Here is a 17,379-nt window from a genome sequence, read left to right on the forward strand (position 1 = left end):
AGATCGTGACGTCATTGCTGTGTGCATCATTCCATTAGCGGCCCGGCCCCGATATTCACTTTTGCCCTCTGCAGCAGCGCTGAGTGAAAACACCGGCAGCTGCAGAAGGTGTCGATCGGATGGCCGGCTGCTACCAGGGCGATAATTAAAGGCGAGGTGGCTACCGTAAGAAAAAGAAAACTAACCTTGCTTTTCACAGTGCTGCTCTGATTTCTTCATGGGGTCCTGGCCGTGAGTGCTCAGCCTGGCACTCTGCTTGAATGCTGGGCTGAACGCGCGGCACCCCTGCTCCCTCGGTGGTCATAAGTACATAAGAACATAAGAATTAGGAACAGGAGTAGGCCATCTAGCCCCTCGAGCCTGCTCTGCCATTCAACAAGATCATGGCTGATCTGGCCGTGGACTCAGCTCCACTTACCTGCCTGCTCCCCATAACCCTTAATTCCCTTATTGGTTAAAAATCTATCTATCTGTGATTTGAATACATTCAATGAGCTAGCCTCAACTGCTTCCTTGGGCAGAGAATTCCAGATTCACAACCCTCTGGGAGAAGAAATTCCTTCTCAACTCGGTTTTAAATTGGCTCCCCCGTATTTTGAGGCTGTGCCCCCTAGTTCTAGTCTCCCCGACCAGTGGAAACAACCTCTCTGCCTCTATCTTGTCTATCCCTTTCATTATTTTAAATGTTTCGAAAAGATCACCCCTCATCCTTCTGAACTCCAACGAGCAAAGACCCAGTCTGCTCAATCCATCATCATAAGGTAACCCCCTCATCTCCGGAATCAGCCTAGTGAATCGTCTCTGTACCCCCTCCAAAGTTAGTATATCCTTCCTTAAGTAAGGTGACCAAAACTGCACGCAGTACTCCAGGTGCGGCCTCACCAATACCCTGTACAGTTGCAGCAGGACCTCCCTGCTTTTGTACTCCATCCCTCTCGCAATGAAGGCCAACATTCCATTCGCCTTCCTGATAACCTGCTGCACCTGCAAACTAACTTTTTGGGATTCATGCACAAAATTTAAATACACCACATCCATCGGTACACCTCTATCCACCATGCTCGTTATATCCTCAAAGAATTCCAGTAGGTAGGTCCTGTTTTCTATTGCAGTGTCTGCAGCGTGGGCCCTTCCTTTTAAGGGAGGGAAGGGCTCTTTGGGCGCGACAGCACTGCACGGCCCAGTGTTTTCTGAGAGGGGGGCACCAAGTTTCTCACCTCTCAAATGGGGCGTTAATGAATTTTTCCCCCTTTGTGTTATAAAGGATCGTGCACATTTTTAGAATTGCTTTTTCATTACAAGGATAAAACTAAGTGATAAAGTGAAACCTAGTTCTGTGCTAATTAAAATACAGAGCAGCATCTATCATTCACCAGAGTGGGAAAGATCCAGCGGTGAAAATTTGAAAATTGGCAGATAATTGAGAGTACTTACATTTTGGTCTTGCAGCAAAACCCTTGGCACAGGAATGAAGATGAGTATACGGTACAATGCAAATAACAGAAACTGAAGTCAATCTTTCTTGGGCTGTCACATACATTTATGTCAATCTGATTAGTGTTACTTTGGGGGGGGGAAATTCTGTACCTTAGCGCCTCCCATTAGCGCTAACGAGGCACTAGAGCATTATCGTCGGGGCAAGGCGAATCCAACGTGCACGCCCCTCTCTACGGTGCCGCCACTAACAGTTATCGCCAAGAGCCTCAACGGCAGATGGATCCGTGATCACCTTATCAGACTGCGGTTCAAATGAATTAAACCCCAGATCCCCATTGCTCACCACATCCCCATCATTCCATCCCTGGCGTAGGCCGTATCACAGCGCAAAGATGAAATGAGAGAGACCACAAAATAATCCAATCTGAATTAATACATTTATCAAAAATCAGTGAACACATATTTACAACCAAAATATTAACTATTTACCCTTGTGCAATCCCTTAGTGCCTCTCGTTACTAGGCCGTTGCCTATTCTAGTGCTTCTAAGATGTGTTGACCCAGTGACTGCAGCACAGCTGGTAGAAGGCAGCTAAATGTCCATGCGAGAGACGTCAGCCGGCCTTGCAGGACACCCTCGACCAGCTCTGGGCCTGGAAGACTCGGCTGTAGTTTGCACCACCTCAGCATGGGCAGCGGAAGTCTGGGCTGGCTGGATGACAGGCAGCAACAAGGGCAATAGCGGAGTGGCAGTGGTGAGAGCAGGAAGAGGACAGCAGGTTCCAGCTCCACTGACCCACCTCAGGGCAGCACCTCAGCATCCCTAGCAGTCTGACGGCCTGCTGCAGCACCATTAAAGCCCCAGTCGATGGTGGGGCAGAGCCAGCCATGATGGCAGCAGTCAGAGCTTGCGTGGCATCAAGCTGAGACTGCACGAGAGCAGTCGGAGATGAGAGACCACCGAGCATAGACTGCATTAAAGCACTAAGACGTAGCGTCACTTCTGACTGTATTGCATTGGAAGCTGCCACAACGCCCATCACACGCAGTATGGGGGGTCTGGGTCACCACGGTCTCTCTGGGAGTTTACCATCCTCTGCAGATTGAAAATGATGGGCTCCGTGGAGCGCACAGAGCCTTGTGCAATGTTGGAGGCGGACTCCTCCATGCTCCTTACCATTGCCGAGAGGCTCTCAGGCATCCTTGCCATTGCACCTATCATCTCCGTGTGCATGCCCATCATCCTTCTTCTAAAGACCTCCCATCGAGGTCCTCATCTGAGTCCTGTGGAGCAGAACTCATGTGCGAACTCGCCCTCCCGGGAGCTGGCCCCTGAACTACCTCTTCCCCCAACCTTGCTGCAGGCCACTCGTCCCCGGTACCTCACCCTGTGCAGATCCCACTACTATACTAGCCTCGAAAGAACACGTAGTGCTAGTATCTGAGTTGGTGTCTGTGGGTGAGCGATGCAATGACGCAGTGTGTTCTTCCTCCTCCTCTTCTCCTGCCTCGCTCTCTGCGGTGTCCTCAGTGACGGGCTGCTCAGGTGCTTGCTGATTATCTGAAAGCATAAAGGCACAAGAGTCAGGTTAAGGTGAGGGGAGGGGGGGGCAGGAAGGGAGAAAGCATGCATACAGCATGATTGGCTGGAAAGTGCGAAATGCTTGTGGGGTGAGGGGGAAGTGGGATGTGAGAAGAAGGAGCAGGATGAAGCGACCATTGTTGTCCCCAAGGGGGTCAACGTCACCGGTGGCCATGGCGCCCACCTACTGATGCCCAGTATTCTGCAGCACTCGATTCTCCAGTGCAGACAGTGGTTGGGTGTCAGCTTGTCCCCCACCTGTGCACTCCTGCTCCCTCCTGTTGTGAGCCACCTTGACCTGCAAGAAAAAAGAAAGTGTGTGTTTGAGTGTGGAGCAATGTGTTTGAGTGATGTACCTGCCATAGTTGAATAGCTGTCATTGTGTGCAAGGTGTGAGATGTGGGTGTGAGTGTTAGTAGGTAGGGATTGTTGGTGGGTGAGTGCTGGGGGCTGTGGTGCTTTGGGATGTGTGTGAAGACTGTGGTTCAGATGGTAGTATGTAGCTTTTGTTGAAGCATTCACATACCCTGACCACCCGAGCGAGGTCATTAAATTTCTTTCTGCACTGTGCGTGGGTCCTGGGGATCAAAGTGCTACCCGAGACGTGCTGTGCTAGCTCCCTCCACATGGTGTGGAAGACTTGCGGCGAGGGCCTCTTGCCACTTGCTGGGTAGAACACCGCCCTCCACCTCTCGAAAACGAAAACCAACACCTCCAATGCTTCATCGCAGAATCTGCGGGGGCTCTCTCCCTCGACCATGGACCTGCCATGAATAAAGCTGCTTTAGTCCTTTGGCTCCTTCTCCATGACCTGCTGCGGCTTGCTCAGGCAGTTGCACTGCCAGCAATGCTGAGAATGAGATGCTATAGCATCAATGAGCCTCCCCTTTAAGAACTGCTTAAAGCCTGCGGCCATCATGACTTGCGATTAGACTGCATCTGATATTGGTCAATCCTTTGAGTACAACTCAATAAGCTTGGGCTTAAAGACTTGAATTAGCGCTCAAATCATTTCTTCGAGCAGAGAGCATGAATTTTGCATGCAGTCTTAAAGCATTTAGCGCCTGACGCTAATTCTCCAACTTTTCTAATTATACCCACCCATTCCTGGGCTATAATGCATTTCTCGCCTGAGTGTATAGCACAGAAACAGGCTATTTGGCCCAACAGGTCTATGCTGGTGTTTTTGCCCCACATATAGATTGTATATATTTACAATCTATATTAGCGACTTGGAGGAAGGGGCCGAGTGTAACGTAGCCAAGTTTGCTGATGATACAAAGATGGGAGGAAAAGCAATGTGAGGAGGACACAAAAAATCTGCAAAAGGACATAGACAGGCTAAGTGAGTGGGCAAAAAAATTGGAGTATGATGTTGGAAAGTGTGAGGTCATGCACTTTGGCAGAAAAAAAAAATCAAACAGCAAGTTATTATTTAAATGGAGAAAGATTACAAAGTGCTGTAGTACAGCGGTTCCTGGGGGTACTTGTGCATGAAACACAAAAGGTTAGTATGCAGGTACAGCAAGTGATCAGGAAGGCCAATGGAATCTTGGTCTTTATTGCAAAGGGGATGGAGTATAAAAGCAGGGAAGTCTTGCTACAGCCATACAGGGTATTGGTGAGGCCACACCTAGAATACTGCATGCAGTTTTGGTTTCCATATTTACGAAAGGATATATTTGTTTTGGAGGTAGTTCAGAGAAGGTTCACAAAGTTGATACCGGAGATGAAGGGGTTGACTTATGAGGAAAGGTAGAGTAGGTTGGGCCTCTACTCATTGGAACTCAGAAGAATGAGAGGTGATCTTATTGAATTGTATAAGATTATGAGGGGGCTTGACAGGGTGGATGCAGAGAGGATGTTTCCACTGATAGGGGAGACTAGAACTACAGGGCATAATCTTAGAATAAGGGGCCGCCCATTTAAAACTGAGATAAGGTGAAATTTATTTTCTCATAGGGTTGTGGATCTGTGGAAGTTGCAGCCTCAGAGAGCTGTGGAAGCTGGGACATTGAATAAATTTAAGACAGAAATAGACAGTTTCTTAAACGATAAGGGAATAAGGGGTTATGGGAAGCGGGCAGGGAAGTGGAGCTGAGTACATGATCGGATCAGCCATGATCTTATTAAATGGCGGAGCAGGCTCGAGGGGCCGTATGGCCTACTCCTGCTCCTATTTCTTATGTTCTTATGAGCCCATGAGTGCCAGTGGGCTGTGCAATGAAATGACGTGGGCGGAGTTACGGTATGCTTCGCCATTCTTCCATTGGCAGAAAAGTGGCCATATTGGAGTTTTGGGCCTATCATTTTTGTGCTATGGACTCAGTTACTTGAGAAAACAAGTTGAGACTCAAATGTGACCCCTTACAATCAACATCTGAACTGGATTCAAATTCAGACCCCAAAGGTGAAAGTTCAGGGTGATAACCTACTATGCTCTCACACTGTCTCTCTCAGTGTCCAACTGACTGCCTTTTTCCTTTTGAATGTGACTCTTAAACCACTTATATGTTATCTTTTCACCTCATTTTTCCTATCATTACCCCAATATCTCTTTCAATCGGTCTTTTCAACTTTCACTGTAAATCCAAACAAACAGCTAAAGCACTTGACCAGCTATAAAACTATGGTGTGAGTTTAGTTGCATTTCACATCAGGAACTGACCCCAAAGTATGGAGGATTCAGATCGACCCCTTTCATATATTCTGATGGAAACCATGGGAAAATATATCCACTGTGCTGTGTAATAAAATTGCAAAACTGATAAAGAATGAGATTTAAAAATAGAGGCACGGAGTACAAGCGCAAAGAAATTATGACAAATTTGTGTGGGCAATGATTACGCCAACTTTAGAGTACTTTGTGCAGATTTGAGATCCTATTATACAAAGGATTTTAAAGTTATGGAGGAAGTACATTGTAGATTCACCGGAATGATACTGGGGATGAGAAACCATAATGATGAAGAGAAGCTTGAGGTTATTTCTACTGCAGCAGAGAAAGCTAAAAGGAGAATTAATAGAGAATTTTAAAATTATGAAGGGTTTTGATACAGTGATAGAGAGAGACTGGGTCAGAATTTACTGTAGCCGGAGAATGAACGGTGCCCATTGTTTGTTTAGACTTGCCCTTGCCCGTTAAATTTCCACGAGACTTTGCACTGCAAGTCGCTATTAGTGGAAGATGGAAATGGTGCGGTGTCCTTGACAGGGCATATGGGACCTGTGTGATTAGTACAGGCAACTGTGTATTTTCTTAACCAATCAGATTGATGGATTGAAGATTGACCTGCGCAGAGTCTAAACCGGGAGGTGTAAGTTAGAATAGTGAATGCAATGTCAGATCAAATACAGAAAGCAAAATAAAGAGAGGGAAAGAAAGACTGGATGAAGAGAGAGAAAAAAAGAGAAGGAAAATTTTTTTTTTAAATTACATTTCCAACATTAATTAAAAGCTGAAGGAAAGGGACTCCACACTTGTATTTATTAATTTTCAGAGCCAGAAAGATTGTTTGGCAGTAATTAACACGTATCATGCCGTTAAAAAGGGTACTTAGACTGAAACGGACAAGCCCTAGCTTTCATAAGAACATAAGAAATAGGAGCAGGAGTAGGCCATTTGGCCCCTCGAGCCTGTTGCACCATTTAACAAGACCATGGCCGATCTGATCATGGACTCAGCTCCACTTCCCTGCCTGCTCCCCACAACCGTTCACTCCCGTATCGCTCAAAAATCCATCCATCTCCACCTCAAATATATTTAATGACTCAGCCTCCACAGCTCTCTGGGGCAGAGAACTCCATAGATCCATAACCCTCCGAGAGAAAAAACTCCTCCTCATCTCAGTTTTAAATGGGCGGCCCCTTATTCTGAGACTATGCCCTCCAGTTCTAGCCTCCCCCACAAGTGGAAACATCCTCTCTGCATCCACCCAGCTGAGACCCCCCCATCATCCCACATGTTTCGATAAGGTCACCTCTCATTCCTCCGAACTCCAATGAGTACAGGCCTAACCTACACAACCTATCTTCATAAGTCAACCCCCTCATCTGCGGAATCAACCTAGTGAACCTTCTCTGAACTGCCTCCAATGTAAGTATACCTTTCCTTAAATATGGAGACCAAAACTGAATGCAGTACTCTAGGTGTGGCCTCACCAATACCCTGTACAGTTGTAGCAGGACTTCTCCGCTTTTATACTCTATCCCCCTTGCAATAAAGGCCAGCATTCCATTTGCCTTCCTGATTACTTGCTGTACCTGCATACTAACTTTTTGTGTTTCATGTACAAGTACCCCCAGGTCCCTTTATATTGCAGCACTTACAATTTTTCTCCATTTAAATAGTAATTTGTTTTTCTATTTTTGCTGCCAAAGTGAATAACCTCACATTTTCCCACATTATACTCCATCTGCCAAATTTTTGCCCACTCACTTAGCTTGTCTATATCCCTTTGCAGATTTTTTGTGTCCTCCTCACAATTTGCTTTCCCATCCATCTTTGTATCATCAGCAAACTTGGCTACATTACACTCGGTCCCTTCATCAAAGTCATTAATATAGATTGTAAATAGTTGAGGCCCCAGCATCGATTCGTGCGACACCCCACTAGTCACTGTTTGCCAACTGGAAAATGACCTATTTATCCCGATTCTCTGTTTTCTGTTAGTTAGCCAATCCTCTATCCATGCTAATATATTGCCCCCAACCCCGTGAATTTTTATCTTGTGCAGTAACCTTTTATGTGGCACCTTATCGAATGCCTTCTGGAAAGCCAAATACACCACATCCATTGGTTCCCCCTTATCCACCCTGCTCATTACATCCTCAAAGAACTCCAGCAAATTTGTCAAACATGATTTCCCTTTCATAAAATATGCTGATTCTGCTTGATTGAATTATGCTTTTCCAAATGTCCTGCTACTGCTTCCTTAATAATGGACTCCAGCATTTGCCCAATGACAGATGTTAGGCTAACTGGTCTATAGTTTCCTGTTTTCTGTCTGCCTCCTTTCAGTTGTCATTTTTAACAATGGTACAGGAACTACATGCCATTCATTACATATGAATGGGGAGCAAGGCGGTGAGATGCCATTTTCACCCAGTTTACGGAGCAGCCGTGTATCTCGGACTGCAACTTCCGAATTTTCGCATTTAACTGCGCATCTGCGCTTGTCTGAGGCTGCTGTCCGATTTATGCTGTAAATAATGTTAGCCTCACTGTTATTTTTACAGTAAATTTTGGCTCATAATTTCTTCTAGACGGAGGGTCAGCAATTGAAAATTGTCACTAAAACAATAAGAGAGGTTGGAAAATATTTCTTTACAGAGTTACAGCATAGAATGTTTTGCAACAGAGAGCATTTGAGGCAGAGACCATTGGAATTTTTAAGAGAAAATTGGATAAATATTTGAAATAGTGGAAAGGCTATGATGAGAGAGTAGGGCAGTTGGAACAGCTTTGGATTGCTCTAGCAAAGAGCCGGCAGAGACATGATGACCTCCTTCTGTGCTGTAAACTTTTATGGATCTATGATCTGTGTAAGGCTTTATCCCATGAAAATTATGGTGGGTATTTGCAATACAGATAATGGAGGCTTTACTGTAACATTCTTCTTCTGTCATTTTTGAATATTTTTAAGCACCAGTTCCACTTAATCTATTTTTCCAACATTTGTGATTTTGAACTGATGATTGAATTATTCCTCTAACCTATACAAAACTCATTTATTGCTTGAGTATCATTTTACCAGCATTATTTCAGCACTAAGCCCCACTACAATTTTAAAATCATTTAAACTAATAGTAATTATTTTTCAGACTGAATATCATTTCCACCCATAGATAATATTTTAGCTTGGTTGGCTCATACCCAGCCCCAAATAATGAAAAAATTAATAAATAAAGTCTCTCCTCCTGCTCTGTGTTGAGTTAGCTGAGCTAAGCCGAGGCAGCAGTTAGAAAAAGACTTGCATTTATATAGCGCCTTTCATGATCATCGTACATCTCGCTTTACAGCCAATTAAGTATTTTTGGAGTGCAAATACTGTTATAATGTAGGAAATGCAGCAGCCAATTTGCACACAGCAAGCTCCCACAAACAGCTATGCAATAATGACCAGATAATATATTTTTTATATGTTATGTTGACTGAGGGATAAATGTTGGCCATAACTCCAGGGATAATTCCTCTGCTCTTCTTCGAAATAGTGCCATGGGATCTTTCATGTTCACTTTAGAGAGCAGACAGGGCCTTGATTTAACATCTCATCCAAAAGGCGGCACCTTCAACAGTGCAGTGCTCCCTCAGTACTGCATGGGAGTGTTAGTCTAGATTTTTTGTGCGCAAGTCTCTGGAGTGGAACTTGAACCCATAACCTCTGACTCAGAGGCTAGAGTGCTACCCACTGAGCTACAGCTGATACAACTGGGCAGCAACACATAATATCAGTGCCCTTGGGCTAAAAGAGGAAAACTAAATTAGGATTCCTAATCTTGATTGCTATCTAGTGACTCCAGATAGAAAGTTCATATGAGAATGTCAGATGAGAATGGGTTCAAGCTCAGCTGGTGATCCACTGTCATGATTGAAGAGCCTTTCAACACCTAGGGGCAGAATTTTGTTTTGTGCTGGAAGTGATCGCTCCGCATGCCCGATCAAATGGGTGAGAAGCATGAACCAAATTGGTGGTTGTGCCTCATTTGATTAAAATTAGCAAGCTGCCAGCGCATACTCGTGTTGTTCATTGGCAGCTCACCTAATGGGGGGGTAAGAAAATCGGACATCCCTGATTCCATTTAAAGGCAGTCTGCACCTCTTAAAGGGGAGGTGCACTTTAGTTGCACTTTAGTTATCTGGTCGAGGAGGCGCTGGAAGAATCCCCAGATTTTCTGACACCGCTTTGGAGGTCCTGGTCGAGGAAGTCGCTAAAAGGAGGAAAGCGCTCTTCCGAACAGGAGGCAGAAGTTTCTCCAAGCTAGTTGCCCGGTACAAGTGGGAAGAGGTGGTCAAAATAGGTCAATGCTAGTGCTGTTGGGGAGGAGTTAAACTAATATGGCAGGGGGATGGGAACCAATGCAGGGAGACAGAGGGAAACAAAATGGAGAAAGAAGCAAAAGACAGAAAGGAGAAGAGTAAAAGTGGAGGGCAGAGAAACCCAAGGCAAAAAACAATAAGGGCCAATGTACAGCAAAATTCTAAAAGGTCAAAGTGTAATAATAAGGCAAGCCTGAAAGCTCGGTGCCTCAATGTGAGGAGTATTCAGAACCCAGGAGAGGGCTCTGAGCTAGTTAGAGTGGGTGAGAGCTCAGATGAACAGGACCCCAAGGAAGAATGCAAAAGGCAGGAGGCAACAGGGCAGAGTAGCCTGGGGTAAGTGTAAACCACAAGGTGATAGGAAGGGACAATATGTATGAATATAAAGGGGGAGGGGTCAAAACTAAAAATCATGGTTTAAAAACTAGTATTAAAACACTCTACCTAAACGCACGCAGTATTCGAAATAAAGTAAATGAGTTGACGGCACAAATCATTACAAATGGGTATGATTTGGTGGCCATTACAGAAACGTGGTTGCAGGGTGGCCAAGACTGGAAATTAAACATACAGGGGTATCTGACAATTCGGAAGAATAGACAAGAAGGGAAAGGAGGTGGGGTAGCTCTGTGGATAAAGGATGATATCAGGGCAGTTGTGAGAAACGATATTGGCTCTAATGAACAAAATGTTGAATCATTGTGGGTGGAGATTAGAGATAGTAAGGGGAAAAAGTCACTGGTGGGCGTAGTTTATAGGCCCCCAAATAATAACTTCACGGTGGGGTGGACAATAATCAAGGGAATAATAGAGGCATGTGAAAAATGAACGGCAGTAATCATGGGGGATTTTAACCTACATATCGATTGGTCAAATCAAATCGCACGGGGTAGCCTGGAGGAATTCATAGAATACATACGGGATTGTTTCTTAGAACAGTATGTTACAGAACCTACAAGGGAGCAAGCTATCTTAGATTTGGTCCTGTGTAATGAGACAGGAATAATAAACGATCTCCTAGTAAAAGATCCTCTCAGAATGAGTGATCACATTATGGTTGAATTCATAATACAGATTGAGGGTGAGGAAGTAGTGTCTCAAACGAGCGTACTATGTTTAAACAAAGGGGACTACAGTGGGATGAGGGCAGAGTAAGCTGAAGTAGACTGGGAACACAGACTAAACGGTGGCACAATTGAGGAACAGTGGAGGACTTTTAAGGAGTTCTTTCATAATGCTCAACAAAAATATATTCCAGTGAAAAAGAAGGGCGGTAAGAGAAGGGATAACCAGCCGTGGATAACCAAGGAAATAAAGGAGAGTATCAAATTAAAAACCAATGCGTTTAAGGTGGCCAAGGTTAGTGGGAAACTAGAAGATTGGGAAAATTTTAAACGACAGCAAAGAATGACTAAGAAAGCGATAAAGAAAGGAAAGATAGATTACAAAAGTAAACTTGCGCAAGACATAAAAACAGATAGTAAAAGCGATTACCGATATATAAAACGGAAGAGAGTGACTAAAGTAAATGTTGGTCCCTTAGAAGATGAGAAGGGGGATTTAATAATGGGAAATGTGGAAATGGCTGAGACCTTAAACAATTATTTTGCTTCTGTCTTCACAGTGGAAGACACAAAAACCATGCCAAAAATTGCTGGTCACAGGAATGTGGGAAGGGAGGACCTTGAGACAATCACTATCACTAGGGAGGTAGTGCTGGACAGGCTAATGGGACTCAAGGTAGACAAGTCCCCTGGTCCTGATGAAATGCATCCCAGGGTATTAAAAGAGATGGCGGAAGTTATAGCAGATGCATTTGTTATAATCTACCAAAATTCTCTGGACTCTGGGGAGGTACCAGCGGATTGGAGAGCAGCTAATGTAACGCCTCTGTTTAAAAAAGGGGGCAGACAAAAGGCAGTTAACTATAGGCCGGTTAGTTTAACATCTGTAGTGGGGAAAATGCTTGAAGCTATCATTAAGGAAGAAATAGCGGGACATCTAGATAGGAATAGTGCAATCAAGCAGACGCAACATGGATTCATGAAGGGGAAATCATGTTTAACTAATTTACTGGAATTCTTTGAGGATATAACGAGCATGGTGGATAGAGGTGTACCGATGGATGTGGTGTATTTAGATTTCCAAAAGGCATTTGATAAGGTGCCACACAAAAGGTTACTGCGGAAGATAAAGGTACGCAGAGTCAGAGGAAATGTATTAGCATGGATCGAGAATTGGCTGGCTAACAGAAAGCAGAGAGTCGGGATAAATGGGTCCTTTTCGGGTTAGAAATTGGTGGTTAGTGGTGTGCCACAGGGATCGGTGCTGGGACCACAACTGTTTACAATATACATAGATGACCTGGAAGAGGGGACAGAGTGTAGTGTAACAAAATTTGCAGATGACGTAAAGATTCGTGGGAAAGCGGGTTGTGTAGAGGCTGCAAAGAGATTTAGATAGGTTCAGCGAATGGGCTAAGGTTTGGCAGATGGAATACAATGTCGGAAAATGTGAGGTCATCCACCTTGGAAAAAAAAACATTAAAAGGGAATATTATTTGAATGGGGAGAAATTACAACATACTGCGGTGCAGAGGGACCTGGGGGTCCTTGTGCATGAATCCCAAAAAGTTAGTTTGCACGTGTAGCAGGTAATCAGGAAGGTGAATGGAATGTTAGCCTTCATTGCGAGAGGGATGGAGTACAAAAGCAGGGAGGTCCTGCTGCAACTGTACAGGGTATTGGTGAGGCCGCACCTGGAGTACTGCATGCAGTTTTGGTCACCTTACTTCAGGAAAGATATACTAGCCTTGGAGGGGGTACAGAGACGATTCACTAGGCTGATTCCGGAGATGAGGGGGTTACCTTATGATGATAGATTGAGTAGACTGGGTCTTTACATGTTGGAGTTCAGAAGGATGAGGAGTGATCTTATAGAAACATTTAAAATAAAGAAAGGGATAGACAAGATAGAGGCAGAGAGGTTGTTTCCACTGGTCGGGGAGACTAGAACTAGGGGGCACAGCCTCAAAATACGAGGGAGCCAATTTAAAACCGAGTTGAGAAGGAATTTCTTCTCCCAGAGGGTTGTGAATCTGTGGAATTCTCTGCCCAAGGAAGCAGTTGAGGCTAGCTCACTGAATGTATTCAAGTCACAGATAGATAGATTTTTAACCAATAAGGGAATTAAGAGTTATGGGGAGCAGGCGGGTAAGTGGAGCTGAGTCCACGGCCAGATCAGCCATGATCTTTTTGAATGGCGGAGCAGGCTCGAGGGGCTACTCCTGTTCCTAATTCTTATGTTCTTATGTATTTGATATCTTCTTTAATAATTCTGTTAAATAGAAGCTAATTTCACTGAATTCAGTGCTGTGACTGGGAAGGCTTGGGTAAGTACTACTACAATTTGGACTGGCTTCTGTGACACAGTCCAAAGGTGAGCTAATTTAGTCAACTTATAAATCAAAGAATCATAGAAAGTTACAACACGGAAGGAGACCATTTCGGCCCATCATGTCCATGCCGGCCGACTAAGAGCTATCCAGCCTAATCCCACTTGCCAACTATTGGTCCGTAATCCTGTAGGTTACGGCACTTTAAGTGCACATCCAAGTATCTTTTAAATGTGGTGTGGGTTCCTGCCTCTACCACCCTTTCAGGCAGTGAGTTCCAGACCCCACTACCCTCTGGGTGAAGAAATTTCCCCTCATATCATCCCCAAAGCTCCCCCCAATTACTTTAAATCTATGCCCCCTGATTGTTGACCACTCTGCCAAGGGAAACAGGTCCTTCCTATCCATTCTTTCCAGGCCCCTCAAAATTTTATACACCTCAATCAGGTCTCCCCTTAGCTTCCTCTGTTCCAAAGAAAACAGACCCAGCCTGTCCAGTCTTTCTTCGTAGCCAAAATTCTCCAGCCCAAGCAACATTCTTGTAAATCTCCTCTGCACCCTTTCCAGTGTAATCACATCTTTCCTGTAATGTGGTGCCCAGAACTGCACACAGTGCTCCAGCTGCGGCCTAACCAGTGTTTTATACAGTTCAAGCATAACCTCCTTGCTCTTCTTTTCCATTCCTCAACTAATAAAGGCAACTATTCCATATGCCTTCTTAACCACCTGGCCTGCTACCTTCAGGGATCTGTGGACCTGCACTCCAAGGTCCCATTGTTCCTGTACAATTTTCAGTGCCATACCATTTAATGTGTATTCCCTTGCTTTGTTAGACCTCCTCAAATGCATTACCTTATACTTACCTGGATTGAATTCCATTTGCCACTGTTCCGCTCACCTGACCAGTCCATTGATATCTTCCTACAGTCCGCAGCTTTCTGCTTCATTATCAACCACACAGCCTATTTTAGTGTCATCTGCAAACTTCTTAATCATACCCCCAACATTTAAGTCCAAGTCATTGTGATATACAACAAAAAGCAAGGGCCCAGCACTGAGCCCTGCGGAACCCCACTGGATACAGCCTTCCAGTCACAAAAACACCCATCAACCATTGCCCTTTGCTTCCTGCCTCTGAGCCAATTTTGGCTCCAACTTGCCACTTTGCCCTGGATCCCATGGGCTTTTATTTTCATGACCAGTCTGCCATGTGGGACCTTGTCAAAAGCTTTGCTAAAATCTATATACACTACATCAAATGCACTGCCCTCATCGACCCTCCTGGTTACCTCCTCAAAAAATTCAGTCAAGTTAGTCAGACACGACCTTCCCTTGACAAATCCATGCTGACTGTCCTTGATTATTCCATGTCTTTCCAAATGAAGATTTATCCTGTCCTTCAGGACTTTTTCCAATAATTTTCCCACCACCGAGGTTAGGCTGACTGGCCTGTAATTACTCGGTCTATCCGTTTTTAAACAAAGGTACAACATTATCAGTCCTCCAATCCTCTGGCACCACACCTGTAGGCACAGAGGACTGGAAAGTGATGGTCAAAGCCTCTGCTATTTCCCCTTTTGCTTCTCTTAAAAGCCTGGGATACAATTCATCCGAGCCTGGGGATTTATCCACTTTCGAAGCTGCTGAGCCCCTTAATACTTCCTCTCTCACTATGTTTATCTTGTCTAATATTTCACACTCCTCCTCCCTCGTTGCAAAATCTGCATCACCCCCCTCTTTTGTGAAAACAGAAGCAAAGTATTCATAAAGAACCATACCCACATCTTCCGCCTCCACACACAGATTACCTTTGTGGTCTCTAATTGGCCCTACTCTTCCTTTAGTTATCCTCTTGCTCTTAATGTATTTATAAAACATCTTTGGGTTTTCACTGATTTTACTTGCCAACATTCTTTCATGTTCTCTCTTTGCTTTCCTGAAATCTTTTTTAATTGCACCGCTGCACTTCTTATACTCCTCTAGAGTTTCTGCAGTGTTGAGTTCTCGGTATCTGTCATAAGCTTCCCTTTTTTCTTTATCTTACCCTGTATGTCACTTGATTTGTTAACCCCACTCTTTTTTTTAAGCAAACATACTTGGTCTGTACCTTTAGGATCTCCTCCTTGAGTGCCTCCCACTGCTCTGATACTGATTGACCATCAAGTAGCCGTTTCCAGTCCACTTTGGCCAAATCCCATCTCAGCTCAACAAAATTGGTTTTCCCCCAATTGAGAACTTTTATTCCTGGTCCCCCTTTACCTTTTCCCATAACTACCCTAAATCTTACTGAATTATGATCACTAGCACCAAAATGCTCTCCCATTGATACCCCTTCCACCTGCCCTGCTTCTTTCCCCAAAACCAAGTCCAGAATCGCCCCTTCCCTTGTTGGGCTTGTTACATACTGGCTAAAGAAGTTCTCCTGAACGCATTTTAGGAATTCCGCACCCTCTGTACCATTTACACTACTTTTTTCCCTGTTAATATTAGGATAGTTGAGATCCTCCACTTTCACAGCTCTATAGTTTTTGCGCTTTGCAGCAATTTGCCCACCGGAGGGCGCTGCTCCAGTTTGGGACCTGGAACGTCAGGACCCTCATGGACAACTCCAACAGCGACAGACTGGAATGCCGCACCGCTATAGTTGCCCAGGAACTTAGACGCTTCGATGTCGACATCGCCGCCCTAAGCGAGACCCGGTGGGCAAGGGAAGGCCAGCTCAAGGAACAAGTTGGAGGTTACACCTTCTTCTGGAAAGGCAAACCAGAATAAGAATGCCGTCTCCACGGAGTAGGTTTCACCATCAAGAATGAGCTGGTCGACCGCCTCAGAGACTCCCGCTGCCGGATTAGCAAATGTCTCATGACTCTCTGACTCACCCTACCCTGGAACCAATGTGCCACAGTTATCAGTGTGTACACCCCAACACTTGATGCAACAGATGAGGCCAAAGAGGGATTTTACTCCAGCCTCGAACAATCCCTGTCACGCGTTCCTACGGATGATAAACTGATCCTCCTCAGTAAGGACACAGACCTCTGGGGAGGCGTGATCGGCAGAGAGGGGGTAGGGAAAACCAACTCCAGTGGTACCCTGCTCCTGACAAAATGCCTAGAACATGACCTTGTCATCACTAACACCTTATTCCACCAGAGGGACAAATACAAGGCATCATGGCAGCACCCTCACTCCAAACACTGGCACCTGCTCGACTACGTCATCATTCGAGCCAGGGATCGCAAGGATGTGCGTATCACCCGCGCCATGACAGGAGCTGACGACTGCTGGACGGACCACCGCCTAATCCGTTCCGTCATCAACATCAATATAGCCCCAAAGCGACGACGGCAGCAGAAGCAGTGCCGCAGAAAAATCAATGCTGGGGCACTCAAAGACCCAGCTAAGAGAGCCCCATACAGCCAGCGCCTCACTGCTAACCTGGCGACCCTTGATGACCCCGAGACGCAGAATGCCCACAGTGCTTGGTCTGCTCTCCAGGCTACCATAACAAGTATAGTACACTACCAGTAATGTGATGATTGCCCCTTTTTTGTTCTTTAATTCAACCCATATGGCCTTGTTTGATGACCCCTCTAACATATCACCCTTCTCACAGCTGTAATTGTTTCTTTAATCAATACTGCGACACCCCACCACCCCCCACCCCCCCCTGCCACCTTGTTCTTTACCACCGTCTCTATCCCGTCTGAAAACCCTGTATCCTGGAATGTTGAGCTGCCATTCCTGCCCTTCTTTCAGCCATGTCTCAGTAATACCTATAACATCCTACTCCCAAGTGTCAATCTGTGCTCTCAGCTCATCTGCCTTATTTCCTATACTTCTTGCATTGATGTATCTCCCATTTAGCATTACCAAACCCCCCTGTTGTCTATTTTCCAACCCTTGTTTCCTCTGTCTTCCAAATTC

The 17,379-nt window shown here is 45.1% G+C and overlaps 1 protein-coding gene across 1 annotated transcript in view; it reads right to left on the reverse strand.

Moving 5' to 3' along the window:
• LOC139265097 (uncharacterized protein C8orf48-like) overlaps positions 1-17,379 on the reverse strand; it is a 70,700-nt gene that overhangs the window by 4,475 nt on the left and 48,846 nt on the right. The gene's annotated exons all lie outside the window — the stretch shown is intronic.

The sequence above is a fragment of the Pristiophorus japonicus genome, chromosome 6 (genome assembly GCF_044704955.1).
Source record: "Pristiophorus japonicus isolate sPriJap1 chromosome 6, sPriJap1.hap1, whole genome shotgun sequence".
In the NCBI taxonomy this organism is placed as follows: domain Eukaryota; kingdom Metazoa; phylum Chordata; class Chondrichthyes; family Pristiophoridae; genus Pristiophorus; species Pristiophorus japonicus.